The following is a 24,352-nucleotide window of genomic DNA, read 5'->3' on the forward strand; positions in this document are numbered from 1 at the left end:
GCAGCAGTTTCAAATGCTCACGCATTAGGACAAAACTGGGAACCGGAGGTTCTAGAATGTTGGGCTCTGTCTGCTTATTATCCCAGAATGCCAGCACGATTGCGCCATGAGCCCACTTTCCACTGTAGATCAACATTTCAGGAGGGGTCCCGCCCCAGCTTGGCCCACATGCATGTGTCTCTCTTCATTGTCACCACTCCCGTGTGCAGAAGGCCTCAGAGATCACTTTGTCCGAGCATTTCATTTTACAGGAGAGGCAGCCGAGGGCCAAAGAAAAGTGACTGCCTGAAGGTCACAATTCTAGTTAGTGACAAAATTCACACTAGATTCTGGATCTGAGCTGGAGTTAGAATTTAGGGGCCACTGATTTATTCAGAGTAATGAAAGGTCTTGGTGTGGATGAGAGAGACTGTAGAATAAGATAAGAATGGGCAGGGTAAGACAGGGCCCAGGACCGAGTCCGAGAAAGACTGCCAACAGTATGGATTACAGAAATTAGTGAAACTTCCAGGGTGCCTGGGTGGCTCAGTCAGTTAAACATCTGAGTCTTGATTTTGGCTCAGGTCATGATCTCATGGTTCCTGAGATTGAGCCCTGAGTTGGGCTCTGTGCTGACAGTGCGGAGCCTGTTTTGGATTCTCTCTCTCTCTCTCTCTCTCTCTCTCTCTCTCTCTCTCTCTCTCAGAACTTAAAAAGAAATTAGTGCTGGATTTCACTCCAACAAAGTCCTTTTGAAAAAAAGGGTCTGATAAATTCATTAGTACTAAAATATTACTTGACAGATTTAATTTTGTTACCTCTCTTGATGTGTTTAGAAAATTAAATCCCAAAAGGATCATTTAAAAAATACTAATCCCCTGCCCCACTCATACTCAACCTCCTCCCAGTCCTGTTGCCTAGAAGTAATCACTTTATATTATTCTCGTAGCTTTTTCTTCTGGTATTTATTTCCATATTTTCATATATATTATATATGTATATATTTTATGTATGTGTTTCCATATTTTCATATGTATATCCTATGATTTCTTTGTCAGTTTTAGGCATTATTAAGTTTCTGTATGGTGGATGAGGGCTTAGCTTTCTAGTACTTTCTCTTACTGTCTTCCTTCATCCTGCTAATAGCCTCTCTGTATGATTATAGCACACTAATCGATCAAGTCAATATTAGCATTTGCAGTATTCGAGTATACAAATGCATCCCACAATTGCTTGAGATAGTATACTATGATTATGCTTTCTATATATATACAACTTTTTGTTTCGCTTACAGTCAATAATTTCTTCCTTTTGCCTACTTGCTTAGCTGTCTATTAACCTGCTGCTATTCGATGCAAACGACCCAAAAGATCTATCAACTACAAAGCAATTGTATTTTCAAAATGTTCAAACACAGCAGACATCCCTTCCCTGCCACTTTTCTCTGCACTCCCACTTGAAGTGGGTGTTCTGTAAGCCTGCTCCACGGCTTTCGTTCAGGTTTTCCCTTTGGCACCTTTTCTATGTTGGATTCTCTGAATGTCGGCTTCGTTGGCTTACTCCTCTGTGGTGATGGAGCGCATACTCCAGTACCTTCTGAAATAAGGGTGCGTGACACATAAATTTGTTGAGTCCTGGCATACTTTAAAGTATTTTAATTTAATGCCACACTTGCTAGATCGTTTGCTGGGTATAATCTTTTTAAAAAATTTTTTTAAAAAATGTTTGTTTATTTTTGAGAGACAGACAGAGCTTGAGTGGGGGAAGAGCAGAGAGAGAGGGAGACACAGAATCCAAAGCAGGCTCCAGGCTCTAAGCTGTCAGCACAGAGCCCAGTGCAGGGTTTGAACCCATGAACTGGGAGATCATGACCTGAGCTGCAGTCGGACCCTTAACTGACTGAGCCACCCAGATGCCCCAGTACTGACAAACTTTATCTTGAAGGTTCTGTGTGTCGTGGAGGAGAGTCTAACTCTCCTGTGAGCCCTGCTGCTCCTCCCTGCCTGCTTGGCCCTGCAGGGCTCAGCGGCCCCACGTCTCAAAGGCCCCAGGGGGACCACATGGCCCACTTCTCATCCATCTCTCCCTGTGTGGGCACTTGAATTTTAATGAAACTTCTGCTCTGCTAAGAGAGTTAACAGTCCCCAATCTAATTTATCTTCCTAAAGTTTGTGGAAATCCCTGTTCACTGTGCCTCCTTTCCTATGTGGTCAATCCACCACATTTAGTTAGCAAGTACTGTGTTTATATCTTAGCAGTGGACAGAACTTTAAGTCAGAGAAAGAATTTCTTAATTGTGTATTTTCAGAAATAGAGATTTGGGTGTTGGGAGTCTCTAAAGAAATCTTTATTGAAAACAAAACAAGACAAAATAAAACCTTTTTGTTTGCTGCCTCTTAGTAGTTTAGAAGGAAAAGGAATGTCTTTTTAGAGAAACCAGATGAATGAGTGAGGGCAGTTTGACCCAGAGAGGAATTAGAAGTGAATTATAATTTTTTTAATGTTTATTTATTTTTGGAGAGAGAGAGAGACAGAGAGCATGAGCAGGGGAGGGGCAGAGAGAGAGAGAGAGGGAGACACAGAATCTGAAGCAGGCTCCAGGCTCCGAGCTGTCAGCACAGACCCCAATGGGGGTCTCAAACCCACAAACCATGAGATCATGACCTGAGCCAAAGTCGGACACCCAACTGACTGAGCCACCCAACTGACTGAGCCACCCAGGCACCCCAGGAGTGAATGATAAATGAAGAACGTCATATGCCAACTTTCTAAGAAAAAAAATTCAAAGTACAAACAAAATTCCTTTGTAGAGATAAATTTTAAGGAGTAGTGTGCTAGTAATAACATTTGAGAAGAAAAGTTAATATTTATACTCATGGGAAAGGTACTAACAAAATACCTTCTCAGTAGCAACTGCAGAGATTGAGGTTGCTATAAGATCTTGAGTAGTCCCAGGATTGAGGCAAAGATTAGAGTCTTTTTATAGCTATAAAAGAAAGCACAAAATGTGGATACATGAAACTTACAAAAGTACGGTAGACCCAGTAGCAATAAGCGTACCCAGTATCCAGATCTCGGTTTCCAAATACCATTCCCAAGGGTTCCTTGGAGAAACAGCTGATGCTATGGCTGGGGCAGAGAAACCACAGATGAGCCTGGGGCATCTTGTAGTACCACAAAGTAAGGAAGTGCACAAGCAACCAAAAGGATGGGGCATGCCAAAGCAACACAGGAGTCTGAAAGAGCTCTTAATGGTCAAAGCTGGAATAATTGGAGTAACTAAATAATGCAGTATAGGACTATAACCTACATGTGAAGTAACTATACATGAGTTCATACTGATATGAATAAATGAGTATGTAAGTGGGGCACCTGGGTGGCTCAGTTGGTTGAACGTCTGACTCTTGATTTCAGCTGAGGTCATGATCCCAGGGTTGTGGGATGGAGCCCCATGTCAGGCTGTACACTGGGCGAGGAGTCTGCTTGGGATTCTCTCTCCCTCTGCTCCTCTTGCCCACTTTCTCTCTCTCTCTCTCTAAAAAAAAAATTATATATATATGTGTATATATATATATATATATATATATATATATATATATATATACATAAGTATGTAAGTAAATAAGAAATTAAATAAACAGAGAAGAAGAGACAATCTTTCTTAGAGAAGAATTTCAAGTAAAATATGTAGATATTTTCTCCTCCAAGAAGTGGAACCTAATTACCATCCACCTCCTCTTGATTTCCTTGCTCTTTCTGGATGGCTATTCATTCATTCATTCATTCATTCATTCATTCACTTTTTATTTATTTATTCATTTTGAGAGAGAGAAAGCACAGGTGGGGAAGGGGCAGAGAGAAGGAGAAAGAGAATCCCAAGCAGGCTGCATGCTGTTAGGGCAGAGCCCCATGTGGGGCTCAATCTCATGAACCATGAGATCATGACCTGAGCCAAAATCAAGAGTCTGATGCTTAACTGACTGAGCCACTGCAGGTGCCCCGGGACCACCTTTTGGTTAGATGTTTTCCTTTTCTGGACTTTGACTTAAGTATTTATTTATTTTATGTCTCTTTGACTTTTAGCTCTGTGTTCACAGTTTCTTTAACTTTCTCATCTGTAGAGTTCTTCTACTGAAATATATTTTTAATTTATAAAAGCTTTCTTTTCATCTCCTTGCCCACTCCTTTCTGCTGTCTTATCTACCCAAGTTATATCTTAATAAAATATAAACCTCTCAATACATTTTTATAACTCTTGCTTTAGGCAGTTGTTGTCTGAATCAGGAAGAGAAAGGTGTTTAAAAAAATACATTTATACTGTTTTCCTATATACTTGTGTAGTTACTTTTACCAATGCTTTTTATTTCTTCATAAGGATTCAAGTTTCTATGTAGAGTCCTTTCATTTGAGCGTGAAGGACTCCTGTTAGTATTTCCTACAGAGAACATCTGCTAGCAATGAATTTTTTCAGTTAAAAAAAATCTGGCAGTGTCTTAGTTTTTCCTTCATTTTTTGAAGGATAGTTTTGCAGGACATAAAATTCTTGGTTGCAATCTTTTGTTTCAGCACATTAAATATGTTATCCCCCTGCCTTCTGCCATCTATGGTATCAAATGAGGAATCAACATGTAATCTTAATTTAGATCTCTTGTTATGGTGGGTCATTATTCTGTTGATGCTTTCAAATTCTGTTTTAAAAGTCTTGGGCATTCTACAGTATTACTATGATGTATCTAGGTATAGATACATATAGATTTATTCTCCTTGGAGTTCTTTGATCTTGGCTGTGTAGATTAATGTTTGTCATCAAATGTATGTTCTTGGGTATTATTTGTTCATATATATATATATATATATATATATATATATATATATATATTTTTTTTTTTTTTTTTTTTTTTTTTTTAAGTACGCTCCATGCCCAGTGTGGAGCCTGATGTGGGGCTTGAATTCATGACCGTGAGATAAAGACCTGAGCTGAGATTAAGAGTTGGATGTTCAACTGACTGAGCCACATAGGCACCCCTGTTCATATCTTCTTTTTTGCTCTTTCCTCCATCCTTTTCTTCCATGGCTGCCATCATGCATACACTAGTACACTCGGTAGTGTGCCGCAGGTCTGAGGCTTGGTTGCTTTTTCTTTTTTTCTTTTCTTTATGTTTCCCAGACTGGGTAATCACAATTGATCTATTTTCAAGTTCACTGATTCTTACTTCTGCCAGTTTAAGTCTTCTGTTTAGCCCTTCTCGTGAATTTTTTATTTCAGTTGTTGCACTTTTTAACTCCAGAATTTCTTCTTAATTCTTTTTTTTAAAATAGCTTCTACCCCTTTATTTATATTATCTCTTCGGTCAGACATTGTTTTCATATTTTTAATTCTTTGGGTAGTAGTTATTAGAAAATATTAGAAAATATTAGTTATTAGAAAATATTTATAGTAGCTGATTTAAGGTCTTTGACTAGTAAGTTCAACACATGGTTTTTCTCAGGGATAGTTTTTGTTGACTGCTTTTTTTCCTTGTGTGGGCTCCCCTTTCCTGGTTGTATGCTTGTGTCTTTTTATTTTTTAAATTGTACAAATCACATAATACACTGTGGCAATATAGCAATCAGCATCCCTCCCTCCCAAGGGTTTGTTGTAGTTTTTTGTTGTTGCGGTTTGTTTGTTTAGTGACTTTTCCTGACTAATTCTACACTCTGTATTCTTTGCGTGTGTGGCCACTGGAGTCTCTGCTATATTAACTTAGTGGTCAGTCAATGATCAGGGAGGGATTTTGAAAAAATCCTTTGAACCAGGAAGTCTCCCACCTGTATGGAGGGGTTTTGTCTTGGAGCCCACCTTCAATGCATTGGCCAGCAGTTCACAAGACTTCCTAGTCTTCACTTCCAACTTGCACAGAACTTCAAGGTTGGCCAGAGGTGAGAGCTGAAATCTTTTTCAGATTTTTTTCCAAGTATGCCTACAGACATATGTATGGGGCCTCCTACATCGCCAGAAATACATTGGGACTTTGCAAAGTCTTCTATGGTCACAACACACCCACATTTTCCTTTTAAGTTTTTTTTTTGGCCAGCCTCTTTTTTTGCCCCAACTGGTATTGCTGCCTTACATCACTGCAACATTAAACCATTGCCATTGGCTGTTTTTTAAAAGAAAAAAAATTTTTAATGTTTATTTATTTTTGACAGAGAGAGAGCGTGAGCGGGGGAGGGGCAGAGAGAGAGGGAGACACAGAATCCAAAGCAGGCTCCAGGTTTCAAGCTGTCAGCACAGAGCCCAACGCAGGGCTCGAACTCATAGACCATGAGATCATGACCTGAGCTGAAGTCGGATGCTCAACCGACTGAGCCACCCAGGTGCCCCGCCATTGACTGTTTTTGACAATTGACAACATGGTTTTGAGGCTGCTTGTTTTAAAGGCTACTGCAGAGCTGGGCAGAAGGGGTTGAGAATAGAGTAAGTTAAAACTCCCCAAACCTCACCTAGTTTCTTACCTAGATTCAGCTATTTTTTCTTCAAATAAATGTTCCTCAGATGGGTATAAGCCTTTGGTTAATTTCCCGAGTTTTGAGAAAGTTCATTTTGACCCTTTTCCCAGTGCTCTTTTGCTTTTCTGGAGGAGCAGATTTTGGGAGCCATGCTTACTCCACCATTCTGAAAGAGCTTCTCCTTTTTCTAACATTCGGATGCAAACTCAGGTGGAAAGGCATGGAAATGCATGTAAATATATCACCTTGAAATGTCTAAATTGGTTTTTGAAATGTTGGATTGCCACATTAGTATTCCTCCTGGTCATAACACATCACAACACATCCCACACAAGCAAGTGCTTTTATGATCATGTCTCAAGGCTTATGAGCCTAACCTCAAAACCTGGAGTTTTAGCATAAAAAAGCACACATAAAAAAAGATCTCATGAGTGATCCCAGTGACTTTGATTTTTGGAGAGACTAGAAACCGGTGGATGGTGACACATCCATATATCTTATGTTTAAAGGTTACCATTTAGCAGATACAAATAAATTTCTGCCTTGACAGTTTCCTTAAACGTATCTAGGCATTGTTCTTATAGGGTACTATTTTTATTGGTAAAGCTGAAGTATCAAATTTTGTGGTTCAGACCAGAATAATTTATAACCAGTGGTTAGCTAAGGACCATGATTCTTTGAGCCTCTGTTCATCTTCCTTGACTTAGGTGGACGAACCAAAAAGGATTTAATGAGTGGTGAAGTTGGAAGTAGAACTTTGCTTCCTCCTATAGAAATGCAAGAGATGAGACCCAGGGCCCTCTATCTCTGCCATCATTTAAAAATTTCCCAAGAGATTCTTTTTCTTACTTCCTATACTCTCCAGAAGATTCTCCATAGGAAAAAGCTGTTTAACTCATGGAGCAAAACTCTACCTAGTATTTACAAATCAACCTTTGACTGAAAGCATAATGAAAATATCATTTTTCAGTTGGGAGGCCAAATAAAAGTTCTTTTTTAGACATTTTTCCTTACTTTTTTCAAATGTGCAACTGGAGTTATGATGATAGTTTCACATTTCTGTATTCCCTTTCTTTTTTTATATTGAGCTGTTTAGGTCCCCAAACCCAGAGCACCAATTTTATTTTGATTTGATTCTTCTTTTCTGTGAAAACTACAAATTAACTCCCTTTATATTATTCTAAAAACAGTCTTCCTTTCTTTTTTCCATCCCTGGTTTCTCAAATAATTGCTTCTTTGTGAAGAACCAAACAATAGCAAACCACGGGTAATCTGCTGCTGGTTTAAGTCCTATATTTAACCAGCAAGCTGTTTAATCAGAAACATAATCTGACCTATTGGGTTGCCAAATTTTGTCTAATATATCTGAGAAAGATATATCTCAATCTCTGACTGAAACATACTCATCTAGCTTTCCATAGGTAACAGAGATGTTAGTACAACAAAGGACACACTGAAATTGTATCATATCATTTGGTGAAATTTGAAAGTGGAAAATTAAAAGCTTAACTAATATTTTATTTTTATAACCCCACAGTGAGGGGTGTGTGTGTGTGTGTGTGTGTGTGTGTGTGTGTGTGTGGTTGCTTTTTAAAACTTTTCCTTTTCTTTGTGACATGATTTCCAAATGTACATTTTAGGATATGATTATAATTATATAATATTGTGTTTCAGATTGGGATATTTTGTCAGTTGTTTCTAGAGACAATGTCTTTTAAACCAATTTCAAAATAGAAATAAAACTGCTGGAGAATTAAGATTGAGAGATAGTCTAGTTCAGTGTAGTTGGTCCTCAGTAAGCTTCACCTCTTAACTTCTCTGTGTGCCCCACTTATTCTTTTGATAAATCACTTCAGGTTTTGATCAAATGGTTGGGTCATCTTTACAGCATTTTTTTTTTTTTTAATGAGATGGTTTCTTTCCACTGGATTGGGAATCTAGATACCTGGGTCCTAATTCTGTCTTGTTATTGACCAGAACGACCTGAGGCCAGATTACTCATTCTTTCCGAGCCTCAGATTTCCTCTTCTATAGAACAGAACAGAGTATGTGTGGGGAGAAGCTGGGCTCAATGAGGTTCAAGTATGACTCAAAAGAGAAATATTTATGGTTATGCAATATAAGCCTTAATTGTGCAGTGCTTTTGACTTTTCCTGATTTTCTTGATAGCCTACCTTTTTCTATGTACATGTAACCTCCACTATCTGAGAGCATTCCTATGAAACCTTTTTTTGTAAATTGGCATATACAGGACATTGTATACAACAGCAGCAGAATATAGATTCTTCTCAATCTCATACAGATCATTCTCTGTGAGCTGAAGTTGCTGGGGATATAAAGCTGGATAGGACATAACACCACCTTTTGGGAGGTTTTGAGGCTGGTGGATGAGATACTTGCTTGACTATTCAAAGCAGAGGTGGGAGGAGCCGGGCAGGAACTATGTTAGTCAGGGGCACTGGAACAAGGTTCACTACCAGTGTACCTCTGTGGGAGGGTTTCCTGGAGAAGCTAGTAGATTCCAGTTAGTCATCATCCTCTGTAACTGTGTAGAACAACTTTCTTTTCTTTCTTGGGAAATTTTCTGGAGGAGGCTCTTGAGGCTTATTGGAATTATTTAGGAAAGTAATTGTTTAATAGTTTCCAGGTAGAAGCAGTTAACAGTTGAGGGAGAATTAAGACACTCTGATGAACTTAGATTTGTGTAGCATTGAAATAAATGGAAGATGGGAGCCTGAAGTGAACACATGGACCATTAAGGGAGCTGGTCAAGCTTGCACTTAGGAATAATAATTATAAAGATAATGTATAATGGTATAATTATAATGATCATAATGGCTAATGCTGAGGAATGCTGGCACCATTATAAACTCTTGACATGTACTAACTCATAACATTCCTATTAACGTTTCCACAGGATAGATACTATTAATATTTCCATTTTACAGATGACAAAACTGAGGCATCAAAAGTCTAGGTCATGGGTAGAATGGCTTCTTCTTAAGTTATGTTGCATGGGACCCTAGAATGGAAACTCGCTTTGCTCATTGTGAGAATTTTGGTAAAAGTCTTGCCCAAATGTCATAGTTAATATGTGGCAGAATAGGCAGGAGGCAATAGATCAAGGAGAACAAAGTTTCAATTGCGTAAGATATGTGAGTTCTGGAAATCTAACGTATGGTAATGTGAATGTAGTTAACAATACTGTATTGTATACTTCAGATTTGCTAAGGGGTGTATCTTAAGTGTCCTCACCACACACACGCGCACACACACACAAGTAACTGTGTGAGGTGATGGATATGTTAATTAGCTTGATTGCGGCATTTTCTGATGCATGTATGTCAAAACATACGACATGTACCTTAAATATATACATTTTTTGAAATTTGTCAATTATACCTCAATAAAGATTGGGGCAAAATGGCAGACATTGGATTTAAACCCTGTAATCCTCAGAGACCAGTCCAGCCATCTGATGGGTGCATGCGTAGGCGGGAGCCATGCCCAACTTCGCCCCCGTAAAAGACCTGCCAGCTGCAGACTTGACTACACACCCCACAACAGCCACAAGACCTGGCTCCAGCTCTGCTTGCCCATAATTCTGGAGGTAATCTCACCAGCCCAGGGACCCAGCAGGAAAAGATCTGCCAAAACTAGTCTGTGAAGACTGGAAGAGGTGTCTGCCTTTCAAAGGCACAGGCATCAATGCGAGACTACATGGGTCGTTAAGAATTAGGTAAATGTGGAGCACCTGGGTGGGTCAGTCAGTTAAGCATCTGGCTCTTGATTTCAGCTCAGGTCATAATCTCATGGTTCGTGGGTTTGAGCCTCACGTCTGGCTCTGCACTGACAGTGTGGACCCTACTTGGGATTCTCTCTCTCTCCCTCTCTCTCTGCCCCTCCCTTGCCTGCTCTCTCTCTCAGAAAAGAAAAAGAAAAAGAAAAAGAAAAGAAAAGAAAAGAAAGAATTAGTCACACATGATACCACCCAAGGAGACTAATAAAGCTCCAGTAAGCAACCTTAAAGAAATAGCCATAAATGGCTACCAAAGAATTCATAATAAAGAAGCTCAGTGAGCAACAAGAGAATACAGACAACTACATGAAATCAGTAGATCAATACATGGGCAAAATGAAAAGTTTAACAAAGAAATGGAAATCATAAAAGAGAACCAAACAAATTCTGGAGCTGAAGAATGCAACGACTTCAATAGAGAGTTTCAACAGCAGACATAATCATGCAGAAGAAAGAATCAGCAAACTGGAAGGCAAGTTATTTGAAATTATCCAATTAGAGGAACAAAAAGAATAGGAAAGAGAAGAAAGTCTACATGACTTGTGGGACAGCAGCAAAAGAACTAATCTATGCATTATGGGAATCCCAGAAGGAGCAGAGAATGAGAAAGGGACAGAAAGCTTATTTAAAGAAATAATGTCAAAGAAATAACAAGTGTTGACAAGGATGTAGAGGTCAAAGGAACTCTGATGCACTGTCGGTGGAAATATAAATTGGTGCAGCCACTGTGGAAGACAGAATGGAGGTTCCTCGAAAAATTAAAAATAGCAATACCACATGATGTAGTAATTCCACTACTAGCTATTTACCCAGAGAAAACAAAAACACTAATTGGAAAAGATGTATGCACCCCTATGTTTATCACATAATTATTTAGAATAGTCAAGATATGGAAGGAATCCAAGTGTCCACTGATAGACGAATGGATAAAGAAGATGTGGTATATATATGACGGAATATTATTCAGCCTTAAAAAAACAAAGAATGAGATCATGTAATTTGTGACAACATGGATGGACCTAGAGGTTATTATGCTAAGTGAAATAAGTTAGAGAAAGACAAATGCTATATGATTTCGCTTATATGTGGAATTAAAAAAACAAAACAAACAAAAAAAGTGGAAGCAGACCCATAAAAACAGAGAGCAAACTATGGTTGCCAGAGGAGAGAGATTGAGGGAATGGTCAAAATGGGTGAAAGGTGTAGGAGGTACAGGCTCCCAGTTATGAAATGAATAAGTCACAGGTATGAAAGGTACAGCACAGGGAACATAGCCAATGTTATTGTCATAGCATTATATGGTGACAGATGGTAGCTACATTTGTGGTGAGCATAACATAATGTAAAGACATGTTGAATCACTATGTTGTACACCTGAAACTAATGCAACATTGTATGTCAACCATTCTTCAATAGAAAGAAAGAAAGAAAGAAAGAAAGAAAGAAAGAAAGAAAGAAGAAAGAAAGAAAGAAAAGCTTCCCAGATTTGCAGAGGGAAATGGACATTCAGGTTCCTGATGCCCAAAGAACCCCAGATAGAGTGCACATGAAGAAGTCTTCATTGAGATATTTTAAAACTAAATTGGCAAAAGTCAAAGACAAAGAGAATTTTGAAAGCAGCCAGAGAAAAACAACTTATCACATAGAAAGGACATAAAAGGTATTTTATGCAAATAGTAACCAAAAAAGAGCCTGGGTGACTATAGTTTTATTATACAAAATAGACTTTAAGTAAAAAAAACTGTCACTTTCAATAATGGATAGATCATCCAGACAGAAAATCAATATGGAAACAGCAGACTTGAACAACACCATAGACCAAACGGACCTATCAGGCATATATAGGACATTTTGTCTAACAACAGCAGAATATACATTTTTCTTAAACTCACACAGATCAGTTGTCCAGAATAGATCATATGTTAGGCTACAAAACAAGTCTTAACAAATTTAAGAAGATTAAAGTTGTATTAAGTATCTTCTCTGACTGAAGTATATGAAATGAGAAATCAATAACAGGAGGAAAATTGGAAAATTCACAAACGTGTGGAAATTAAACAACATATTCTTGAACAACGAATGGTTCAAAAAAGAAATCAAGAAGAAAATAAAAAATACCCCAAGAAGAACAAAAATGGAAATATACCAACATTTATGGGATGCAGCAAAAGCAGTTCTAAGAGGGGGATTTATAGCAATAAATGCCTCCATTAAGAAAAAAGAAAGGTCTCAAATAAACAGCTAAACTTTACACTTCAAAGTCCTAGGGGAAAAAAAAAAAGAATAAACTAAGCCCAAAGTTAGTAGGAGGGGTGAGATCATAAAAATCAGAGCAGAGATAAGTGAAATCATGAATAGGAGAACAATTAAAAATTTGAATGAAACTAAGAGTTGGTTTTTTTGAGAAGATAAACAAAATTGATAAACCTTTAGCTAGACTAAGAAAAGACTCAAATAAAATTTGAGACATTCCAACTGATACTAAAGAAATGCAAAGACAGAAATAAGAGACTACTGTGAACAATTATATTGCCAACAAATTGGACAACCTAGAAGAAATGGATATATTCTCAGAAATATACAACCTACCAAGACTGAATCATGAAGATATAGAAAGTTTGAGGGGCTCCTGTGTGGCTCAGTCAGTTGGGCGACAGACTTCGGCTCAGGTCATGATCTCACAGTTCGTGGGTTCGAGCCCCGCGTCGGGCTCTGTGCTGGCAGCTCAGAGCCTGGAGCCTGCTTCAGATTCTGTGTCTCCCCTCTCTCTCTAACCCTCCCCTGCTCACGCTCTGTGTCTGTCTCTTAATAATAAATAAACATAAAAAATTTTAAAAAAAAGTTTGAACAGATCAATGACAAGTATGGAGATGGAATCAGTAATCAAAACCTCCCAACAAAGAAAAAAGCCTGGGGCCAGATAGCTTCACTGGTGAATTCTACTAAATATTTAAAGAATTAATGCCAACCCTTCTCAAACTCTTCCAAAAAATAGAATAGGAGAGAACACTTCCAAATTCATTTTATGAGGTCAGCAATACTCTGATACACCACAAGGAAAGACAATTACGGGACTAGAAACACCTTGTGGAGAGTAATGGTGAACCACTGAACCATTGAACTGGGACCTGGTCCACTGCACCAGATACGGCGATTGAAAGAAAGTTTCGATGGCCCAGCCAAGGCTGGCATTTAAGGAAGAAGGACACACATGGGTGGCAATGTAAAGAGGCTGGTCGTGAGTGGAGAGAGTGTCTCCGACGAGTGCGTAGAAATAGGCATGACAATTTGCCTGTTGTCTCTTAGCCCTAATCCATTCTTCTGCACTCTTCTCTGGGATGTTGCAGTTGGCTCTCTGCAAATTACAGTCACAGGATCCTTTTGTTTTATCCCCTAGCCTTCAGGTGGTAGCTCGTTTTGCAGTTATTTCTTCTGATTAGTCAGCCCTCCATCACCTCTGTGATCAATTCCTTTTATTAAATCTTTTTTGTTGAAATCCCTAGTGTGGGGTCTGTTTTCCTGACTTGATCCTAGATGGATATAAGAGTAGACCTCAGAGGACAGAACTTGAGAGAAAGGTAATGCTCAGGAACCCAGGCAAGTTAGTTGGTCAACAGAGAGCCACAGGTACTGGGCATGCCCGTGTGAGTCTCTGAGCTGGTTTCCTTGTCTGTTGTGACTGGAATAAGGACACCTACCTTCTAGTTAATTTGCCAGAAGAGGTGCCTCTACAGAAATCTGAAAGGGGTATGATGTCAATTTACAGAAGCCCACCTGACATAATTTAAAGAACACACGAGAATGCATCTGATAGCTACGGAGTGTCTTATGGGATCCAAGAATAGGAAGAGCACACTGACCTTGGGAAGACCTTGGGCCTGGAAACTAGAAACCTGTTAGGATTCTGACTTGTTTTTGCATTTTCTGCACGTTGGCTTCATTCTTTTCTTCCTGCACACCAGCTGTCTTTGCTTTGACAGTCCATGCTATGCAGAGAAATGACCGCTTACGGTTGTAAAGTCAATATCTCCTCCTTCCGTGAAACTAGTCCAGATTGGATTTGCAATTATGGCCATGGAAGTGGAGGTTACGTAATATGAGCACGGAGTCTGGTAGCACGCCCCTATAAGGGAGGGCCAGCACTGAGGTCGCTGTGGATTGAGCAGACCTATAAGTATTTACTATCCTGGGCCTCAGGAACGTTGATAAAACTTGGAATCGGGGCCACGGCCAGATGTTAAGTCTTTAATCCCAGACAGATGAGCCGGATCTTCTCACTTCAGGCTGGGAGTGGTTCTAACAAGGTGGGGGAAGGGAGGAAGACTGACTCTGCAGGGGAGGATCCAGGGATCGTCCACTGTAGGGGGTGGGAAGGATGCAGACTCAGAACCCATGTCTCCATTCTCTTCTGCCAGATGTCTCTGAAGCATATTCCAGCATTCTTGTGAAAAAAAAAAAAAATTCTACCTCTAATCTTCATTCTGTTGAAGAAATGGGCTCCCCACAGGCTAAGCAAAGAATGAGAGCCCTCAGGACTTGATCTGTGTACTCAGAGACTGCTGACATCCATCCCACGGGGTGATCTCCTGTAGACTCCATTCCCATCCGGCCACTCCTGGAACCCTGCATTGGCCTAGGGATGCTTTACCTATTTTTTTCCTGTTTATTTTGTTGGCTCAGATCTCTTAAATGTTTGAAATAAAAAGTATTTTGTGCAATTGCATGATGTTTTGTGCATTTGCATGATGGATGGGGACTTAAGAGAGATTGTTTTGTTTTGTTTTGTTTTGCTGTGCTTTTCTTTCCTGTATTGTGTGACCTTGGACAAGTCACTTTACTGTGCTGAGACTCAGCTATGAAACCAGGGGACTAGGCTGGTTGACCTCCAAGGCTCCTTCCAGCATACTGTGCACCCGAGGTCAGGGTAGAAGGACTTGCCCTTGCTCTGTGTTGCACGGGTCCCAGGACTGAAACTTGCCTCTCTGGTTGTGAGAACGTTGGCAAAAGGCCACTGCAGAATTCTGTCGGAGCCTGGCTTGGTGTAAATGGTTCCTCTCGGGGGCATGATGGGCCCTGGAGAACGCATATTCCATCCATAAGACGAACATCTGAGCCTTCCCAGAAGCACGCAAGGATTACATAGAATCAGGATCTGGTCTTTATCTTGAAAGGCAATTCGAGCCCTGCTGGACATTCCAAACTGGAATTGTACATGGAAAAATAACATTGGCGCTATAAATTCCTTTCTGCTTTGAAATATGTTGTGTATTAGAAACAGAGAGGTGGTGTTTATGGTGTAACTCAGGGCGATGGGATGGAGTTATGCTTTGAGAGCTGAATGGTAGGACACGAAGCAAGCAGAGTCTCTAAAGGGAGATGTTTTAGAGGATAAAATATATTTAATAATGATAGAGAGGCTCCTTCCCAACAGGAGCTCACAGATATGAACCTCTCAGACTTCCCGATGCCGTCGAGGCACATGAGGAAGGAAGGATGAATCCCTCAAAAGCAAGACTCCAATGAACTAAACGTCCCTTGATGTCCCAAGCTTCTTGGATCCCTAACAGCGCAGTCGGTGGGGATCATGTTTCTCTCCCAGACGCCGGAAAAGGCCCCAGCCCGGAAGCGAGACAGCTGAGGGCCATCAGATTTCATGAAGAGGGTTATCATCATGTAGAAGGTGATTGCCCCAAACTGGGCCCCAGCGTGGAACAAAACACGGCTTCTCTGAGTCCACTCTGCTCCGAAATGCGTGCAGGTGTGCCTGAGGAGCTGGTGGGGGCAGTTTAAGTCCCTGCGAACGCCTGCCATGGGGGGGTCCCTCACCAGTGGAGGCAGGGGAGGTTCAGGACAGATGGAAAGCAGGACTTTCGACACCGGTGTTGATCAACACTCAGGCTGTCGAGAGATCCTGTTCCCTGGGGACACTGGAAAGTAGGCTGCTTTCTTATCTGACCCGGACGGTTTAGGTTTCCAGCCTTGAGCCTGGAGAAGGGTTGTGTTTCCGGGAGGAGGATGTGAAAGTTGTTGTTTTAAAAGCTCTTTCGTAGCCCTCCCTCTCGTCGGGGGACGGGGAGCCGAGCTGCGCTTCTGAGTTGCTGTGCCTGTTTGGCACCCCCCCCCCCAACCCTGATCTCAGAATTTCTGCCGAGGTGAGGATGTGTTGTTCTCTCTCCACAGTTTAGAAGGATGTGGAAGAACAGGAAAGCAGGCAGGGAAACCAGATAACCTGGTTCACTAGAAGCGGGTGTAGATGGAGTCTTAGAGGCTCTGAGAGGGTTTGGTGCTAGTGTTAAATGGGCAGAAAGAGCAGTGACAATCCACACACGTCCACCAGCAAACACCCTGCAGTCCATTGCTTCTTCCCTGGGCTTCGGTTTCCTTATTTGTAAAACGAGGATATTAATATCCGCACCGAGCGCGTACTGGTGTTGTGTGAGGATCCGATGAAGTCATGTCTGTGAAAGCACTCTGCGAACCGCGAACCAGCACACGCGGCATTGCTAAAGACACAGGCGAGTAAGAGCCTCATTTTGGCCATTAACCTCGACTTCCTCTTCGCCTGACTTTTCGCCCCATCCACGCAAGAGTCACAGGCAGAGGGATTCTAATGTTCTTTAAAGTTTATTTACTTTGAGAGAGGAGAGAGAGAGGTAGACTGAGTGGGGGAGGGGCAGAGAGCGAGGGGGAGAGAGAGAGAGAGAGAGAGAGAGAGAGAGAGAGAGAGAGAGAATGAATCCTAAGCAGGCTCCACGCTGTCAGCATGGAGCCCAGTGCGGGGCTTGATCCCTCGAATCGTGAGGTCATGACCTGAGCGGAAATCAAGAGTCGGACACTTAACCGACCGGGCCACCCAGGTGCCTCCAGAATGATTTTCATTTTTTAAAAATTTCTCATTTCTTGGGCGCCTGGGTGGTTCAGTCGGTTAAGCGTCTGACTTTGGTTCAGGTTATGATCTCACAGTTTGTGGGTTCAAGCCCACATGAATTCATGAGTTCGAGACCCACGTCGGGCTCTGTGCTGACAGCTCAGAGCCTGGAGCCTGCTTCGGATTCTCTCTCTTTTTCTCTGCCCCTCCCCGTTCATGCTCTGTTTCTCTCTGTCTCTCAAAAATAAATGTTAAAAAAAATTTTTTTTTAATTTCTCATTCTTTCTCTAGTGGATGTACTAAGAAACAGTGACACAAAGAGGGGTTTCAGGGGGGAAAAAGGATGGGAAGGAAAATGACGTAGATGATTCTCCATATGGAGAATAAGACTTCCATCCCTGAAAACCTGAGAATTGACTCTTTCCCACCTTCTGAACATCTTTCCTCTTCACATGAACACACACGCTTGATTGTCAGCAAAGCACATACCATATGCACATGTATTCTAGCACCATCAGCTATGACCTTGGGCACACTAACTTTTTTGTACATCAGTTTCTTAGTATGGACACTGGGGAAGTCATAGCCCCACCCCATAAAGTTCTCGTGAGAAATAAGTATAATGTTCTTAGAAGTGTGCTTGGCATGTAGTAAAAACGCAATGAATTATTGTCTCCTGTTTTCATCTTCTCCCAAGTCTATGAGTTGTGAGTTGGTACCATCCCCCATGTTATAGATAGGAAAGTTAGTGACTTATCCAGGGTGGCTCTCCCACTAGGAGTTTGAACTTGGATCACCTTTTAGGAATGTCTGTCACAGAAGAACAGCATCTAGTAGCCTTTGGGGTTAGGACCCAGCCTATAAAGGGAAACATTTCTTAGGGTCAAGATGATCTTTAAAAGACCTTTAAATCACTCACAAAGATAGTACTCATGCTTCTGTGGACACAGCTTCATACGATAATTCTTTTTTTTCTTTTTAATGTTTTTATTTATTTTTGAGACAGAGACAGAGCATGAGCAGGAGAGGGGCAGAGAGAGAGGAAGACACAGAATCTGAAGCAGGCTCCGGGCTCTGAGCTGTCAGCACAGAGCCTGACGTGGGGCTCGAACTCATGGACTGTGAGATCATGACCTGAGCTGAAGTCGGATGTTTAACTTACTGAGCCACCCAGGTGCCCCTTCATATGATAATTCTTAAGCGCACTAAGATTCCTGAATGATGAGCTAAAATCAAGAAAAAACCAAAGGAAAGTCTCTATAGAGCTGTCTGGACATTCAGACCATTCTGCTGTGAAGAAAACCTAAGTATTTCTATTGCCTACAAGATTTCCTCTATATTGATTAAAAACATTTAGCTTTTGGGGCGCCTGGGTGGCTCAGTTGGTTGGGTGGCCGACTTCGGCTCAGGTCATGATCTCACTGTCTGTGAGTTCGAGCCCCGCGTCGGGCTCTGTGCTGACCGCGCAGAGCCTGGAGCCTGTTTCGGATTCTGTGTCTCCCTCTCTCTTTGCCCCTCCCCTGTTCATGCTCTGCCTCTCTCTGTCTCAAAAATAAATAAACGTTAAAAAATTTTTTTAAAAAATTTAGCTTTTATGCCTTAATATATGTCAATGGATTTGTCTGTTGTGGACAGATTAACCAATAACTAGGCATCTTATTTTAAGGGTTAGGTTCTAAAATTGGTATTTAAATATGTGCACGATATGACTGCACCGTGTACTGTGTTCTCTGGTTTTGGCCGGTGAGGTATAATTTCTATAAAATCCAGGGATCATCAGAAGTTGTTAATTATTGATGCAGCGGATAATGTGACCTGTCTTCTAGTGTATGGCACCCTTTTTCTAAGAAGTGACCCACTTGTGAGTGGGATGGAGCTGTATTCACATTACATGGCCCATTGGTCTCCAGTTTAGAGATAGAGGATGAGAACATGAAACACACCCGACCAATCAAATTCCTCCTCTCAGGGTTCTAGAACTGGGGCATCAACAAAACTAGTCATTCTCTCCTGTTCATTTAAAGTGAGAGAGAACTAAGGCGTCTTTTTAGGCTAACCATCTTCAATAGCATGTGAAAAGAAGCAGAAAAGTCTGATCTGCTGAAAAATAGGTTAAAAGATGTGTTAGGGATACACAGGAGGGAGAGAGAGAGAGAGAGAGAGAGGAGAGAGAGAGAGCAGAAGTGAGGAGAGAAGACAGTTAACTAGGAACTAGGCTACTAGTGGCTAATTTGTACTTTTAACTCCTTGTGAAGCTTAAATGTACCAACTGGGTTTGGTTTCTGTGAATACTCATAGAGTCTTTTAAGATGTGTGTGTGTGTGTGTGTGTGTGTGTGTGTGTGTGTGTGTGTGTGTGTTCAAGTTACACTCCTTACTTCTATCTTGTATTTTATTTCCTGAAGCATCACCAAGGTGTCTAATCCCTGGCCATTTGGAGACAGAAATACCATAGTTATTTCAATTGTTAACACTTGTATTTACTTGAACCTTGGCTTGCAGACCAGAAAAGATTTTGAAAAGTCATCTTGAACATCTCCTTACTTCTAATGAATACCGCATCTTGTCCATTCCAGATCTTTCCTATTTTTAGTAAAGTCCAGGTAGGGGAATTCTATACTCTTGTCAGTAACTCATTTTTAGTGTAAAACAGTCCTCATAATTAGGATGTATTACCTCCCATGCAACATAAATCATTCTGATTGCAATGACTCATGTTTCCCAAGCCAAACCAGGGGGCAAAATCTATTCACACAAGAGTAACAAAATGGTATTTTTCCACATCTGTTCCCACAATTGTAGGAATTCCAGCCTTACTCAAAACTCGATCAAACAGCTCTGAGAGTCTCCAAGAAGTTTTTTCTGTGTATTCCATGAATGACTCCTCTCAGCTTTGAAGTGGCACTTGCTTTTTCTTTCCTTCCAGCCGTGGCTTCCTGTAGCAATGGCTGTTGTCAAGCATGAGAAAACATAGCCCACTCCCCCAACCTGGATGGTCTTCCAAAACGGGGGCTCCAATCTGATCATTCCTCTTGATTCTTTAAATGCCCACTCACATATTTTGGTAAAACATCACCTTGGCTCTTCCTTGCCTTTTTTTTTTTTTTTTTTTTTTTTTTTTGGTAGCGTCTTCTTAAGAGTTCAAGGTCAGACTCCAAATTTGGCTGAGACTAACTTGAGTGAGAGACAAGGTATTTTTCTTAGAGCTCCTCCTTACTTTTGACGCAGCCTATGGAGTAGAACCCCCTTAAATACTTGTGATTGAAGACACATACCTGTAGGTGTCTCTTCTTTATTAGGTTCTAGATTTACGGAATTATTACGCTGCTGTCCGCATGTGACCTGTAGTCTCACCAAATCTGTGAAATTATTATCCTCTGGGTGCATTCTTTATGGTGGTGCCAAATAGGTAAACTACTCTAGACCGCAATATTTGGGGACGATTCTAGGACCCTTCCCAGGACCAGACGTCTGGAGTTGTCTCAGGCAAGCACCCAGCCAAGGGCCTCCAGGTGCTCAATATACATTTACCGCCTTAAGCCAAGTGTCCTGGCCTCAGTCAGCCTCAGACCTGACTTCAGATTTTCTCACTGAAGAGCTTTCTTACGAGTTTTACCTCTTCTCTTTGTAAAATAACCCTGGTTCTAGTTTTTTCTTAGTCTCGTTTTCTACCTTTGGTCCTCTCTGTGGCTGCCCTCTGAGCTGCCTCCAACTTCTCTGTGTCCTCTTCTATATGAGGCATAGACACCAAAGGCCACTTTCTGACTGAGCTTAAGGGCCTTGTGGGGATATAACACCTACAGCATGGCTCTTCATGGCCATTCCAGCTGGAGGTCTCCTTGGCGCCTGGTCCTCTTATGAAGTATCTCCTGCTCCAGACTTACTACGGGAATGTCCTTCCACGGCCCCCTTCTCCTGTCCTTCTCCTGTGTGCCCTGTGTCTCTTCTTGCTCGTCTTGGGGGCTGTGCGATCCTCTGTTGGCTGTCAAAATGCAAGCAGAGAAGAGACAGTGATAGCACAGGCCCAGAGGAAGGGGGTCTCTTTAGGAGGAGGTCATCTCTCAAGGCTGGGTTAGGTGTTCATAACCTCTCTGTTGCCATCTACTGTCCTCCCCGGATCTCCTGACCTAGAGTCTCAGCTTGCCTTGCCTTCCCTGTACTCATGGAGAATCAGGACCCCTGGGACAGCCCAAGCCTGTGCTTGGTCAGGAATGATCCACGCTCTGAAGGGTTAAGGACAGGGGCCTTGATGGATGGGAGAAAAGTATCAGGGAAATGAGGAAGGTCTTTTTCCGTGTCCCTTACACTCCCCTTTCACATGGTCTCTGGCCATAGCCATGGATAGGAGGGAAAGAAAAGAGGAAAAAGGAAAAAAAAAACAAACAAAAAAAAAACGCTTGTGTTTTCATTTAGCAGCATGAATCCAGGACAGCAATAGACCCACAGAAGCAACAACCAACTGGGAATTGAGTGGAAAAAAATAGGAATCCTAGAACTATGAACTGTCCAGTTTTTTTGGTGGGAGAGGGAATCGGGGGAGGGCTTAAATAAAATATTTTTGGGGGAGGGCTCAGCTCTGGGCTTTCATGGATAAAACACCAAAGATCAACTCCATGTGTGTGACCCAACTGTCCTGGAAACTTCAACTGGAAGAGAATCCAAAACTTAAGTTGTGCTTATAACTTCAGCCCAAGTAAGAAAAATGAGGTGGGGGGGGGGGACACAGGGTGGGGACCAAGTCTTAGGTGGTGGGGGAGGGCTTGGGGACGCATGCGGTGGGGACATGGTGGAAGGGAGCTGTGTCTTTAATTCTGTCCTATGGTTATACATATTTTTTCTTCTATGAATGGGTTTTGCTGTAAATTATAGCTTTGCCCGCGGTCCCTTGGGTCAAAAGACATAGTCTCTAAACAGAAAACAGCTCTGATTGGTGACTTTCCTTTTTCCCTCCCCAACCCCCTTCCTAATTGAAACCAAATGTGCAATATATTGGATGCTGGGATCCCTGGCGCTCTCCCAGGAATCCTCAGAATGTGAGGTTTCTCTCAAAGCATCTTGCATCAGCCTGTGGACGTATGCCTGCCACCGGGCTCCTTCGCCGGCAAAGTGGAAAAAGAAGAGTTTCACAACAGATTCGTTTCTGGGGGGGGGGCTGGGGGAACGTGGTGGATTATAACTCTGTTTTCTTCTTTCCAAATCTGTGTGCTCCTCCTGGACGAACGTAAGTTATGTCTTTTTGTTTTTCTTTCCTTTTTTCCCTTTTCTAAAAACGAAAGTTCAGAGTGTACTTCTGATGTCTCAGGAAAAGTTGTAAAAAGGAGGCAGGAGGGGGTTTCAAGCCAGGCGGGGAAGGGAGAGGAATAGAGCACCGTAGACTGGAGAAATCCACGGTCTCACATTTTGGTGGTGGTGGGGTTCCTGGATTTATATTTACGGAGGGAAGAATAAGGAACACTAAACCAAAGACGACAGGAGCAAAAGGAAGGAATCCATAGAGCTGCAGGGTACAATAAACAGCATTAGCAGAGTTGAAATTGTTGGCAGGCAAGACAGGCCGATTGCAGAGCTGGTTCGGGCAGGGGGAAAGCGGAGCAGGGGAGCCAGGTTTTAGGCATTTCGTGGTGGACTTGAGAGTCCCGAGCCTTGGAGAGGGCAGCTTTTTGTACTTTCGTTTTCTCAGCAGCACTGTTGACTTCATCGTGAGAAGGGCCACTTGGGCAGAGGGGCGTCTTCAGGGCGAAGTTTGGGGTGGCCGGGAGGGGGGCCTGCGCGCAGAGGACACTTTTCACCCCACCTGGCTGGCCCGGGGTGCCTTTCCCTTTGTTATCAAATGACTTGGGACTGTTTGCAGCTGGGACCTCTGTGTCCTGGCCGAGGTTCCAGAGTCCCATCCGGGGAGAAAGAGAATTTTTCCAAGTGGCTGAAACTCTCCTGCCAGCAGTTTGAGGCGGGAGCTCGCACCGTTCAAGCCAGTGGAGGGAGGGGGGGGGGCAGCACCATCTTGCCTACCGTTTTCTGCACCCTTTCCCTTGAGGAGCACGGAGTTGGAGCTCTGGAAAGAGCCTTGGAGATCCACCCGGCCCCTCATCTCACGGATGTCGGAAATAGTAGCAAGGAACTGACATGTTCAGGGACGTAGGGCTTGTGGTGGTGGAGCTCCAGCGGTGGGGCTGAAAATTAAGTCGGGGCTTTCTTTGCTGCAGATCTCTGGCTCCTTCCGCCACCTACCTCTGCTTTCTTCTTCATTTCATGGCTGAGATGATGGAGGCACTTTAATAAACAAGTCCCCACAAGGACCCTAGTTACCAGATGGGAGGATGCTAACGGTGGTTCATCCGCTCGTGGTGTCTGTGCTTGTACGGTTGCCCCTTAAACAACAAGGGTCGGGGCATTGACCCCCCCCCCACCCCGCGCATTGAAAACTCACATATAACTTTGGGCTCCCCCCAAAACTTAACTACGAATAGCCTACTGTTGGCCAGAAGCCTTACCCGTAACAGTCGATCAGCACATACTGTGTATGTTATACGTACGTATATGTGTATATATTATATACTGTCTTCATGCAATAAAGCAAGCGAGAGGAAAGAAACTCTTATTGAGAAAACCATAAGGAAGAGAAAATACATGAGCAGTACTGTACTGTATTTACTGAAAAAAGTCTGCGTAAGCAGATCTGTGCGGTTCGAATCCGTGTTTTTCGAGGGTCAACTCTATTTGGTGTGTGTGTGCGTGGAAAATAAAGAAGCTAACGCTGAGGGTTGACTGTGCACCACACTCCATGTTCAGAGCTTTCTATGCAATATTTGATGGATTTTCACAGTTCTGTACGACATGGTTCCTATTTTATAGGTAAGGCTATGAGGGCTTAGCAAAGTGGAAGGACTTGCTCAAAGAAATGCAGCAAATGAGTTTGAAAGTCATGTAGGTCTGACTCTAAAACCTGTGCTTTTTTAAAAAAATCATTTGCATTTTGTTTTTTTATGTTTTTAAGTTCATTTTATGAAAAAGAGCGCACAAGTAAGGGCAGGGCAGAGAGAGAGAGAGAGAGAGAGAAAGAGAGAGAGAATCCCAAGCAGGTTCCGCACCACCAGGATAGAGCCCGACATGGGGCTCGAGCCCACGAACTGCAAGATCATGACCTGAGCCTGAAATCAAGAGTCGGAGGCTTAACCGACTGAGCCACTCAGGTGCCCCAACATTTTATTTTCTTTTAAT

At 42.1% G+C, this 24,352-nt stretch overlaps 1 protein-coding gene across 4 annotated transcripts in view; it reads left to right on the forward strand.

Annotated features, from left to right (window-relative positions):
* Positions 1-21,731: 21,731 nt before the first annotated feature.
* DDR2 (discoidin domain receptor tyrosine kinase 2) overlaps positions 21,732-24,352 on the forward strand; it is a 156,410-nt gene continuing 153,789 nt past the window's right edge. For 2 of the 4 annotated variants that reach the window (XM_086693130.1, XM_086693126.1), the window contains exon 1: positions 22,102-22,355. The gene's annotated coding sequence lies outside the window, so the exon portion shown is untranslated. Of the gene's footprint in view, positions 21,828-22,101; positions 22,356-24,352 lie in introns of those variants that run through there. The other 2 variants (XM_086693127.1, XM_086693125.1) reach the window with 2 other exon arrangements.

Source organism: Puma concolor, chromosome E4, assembly GCF_028749965.1.
Source record: "Puma concolor isolate L17-30 chromosome E4, mPumCon1.1.hap2, whole genome shotgun sequence".
Lineage (NCBI taxonomy): Eukaryota > Metazoa > Chordata > Mammalia > Carnivora > Felidae > Puma > Puma concolor.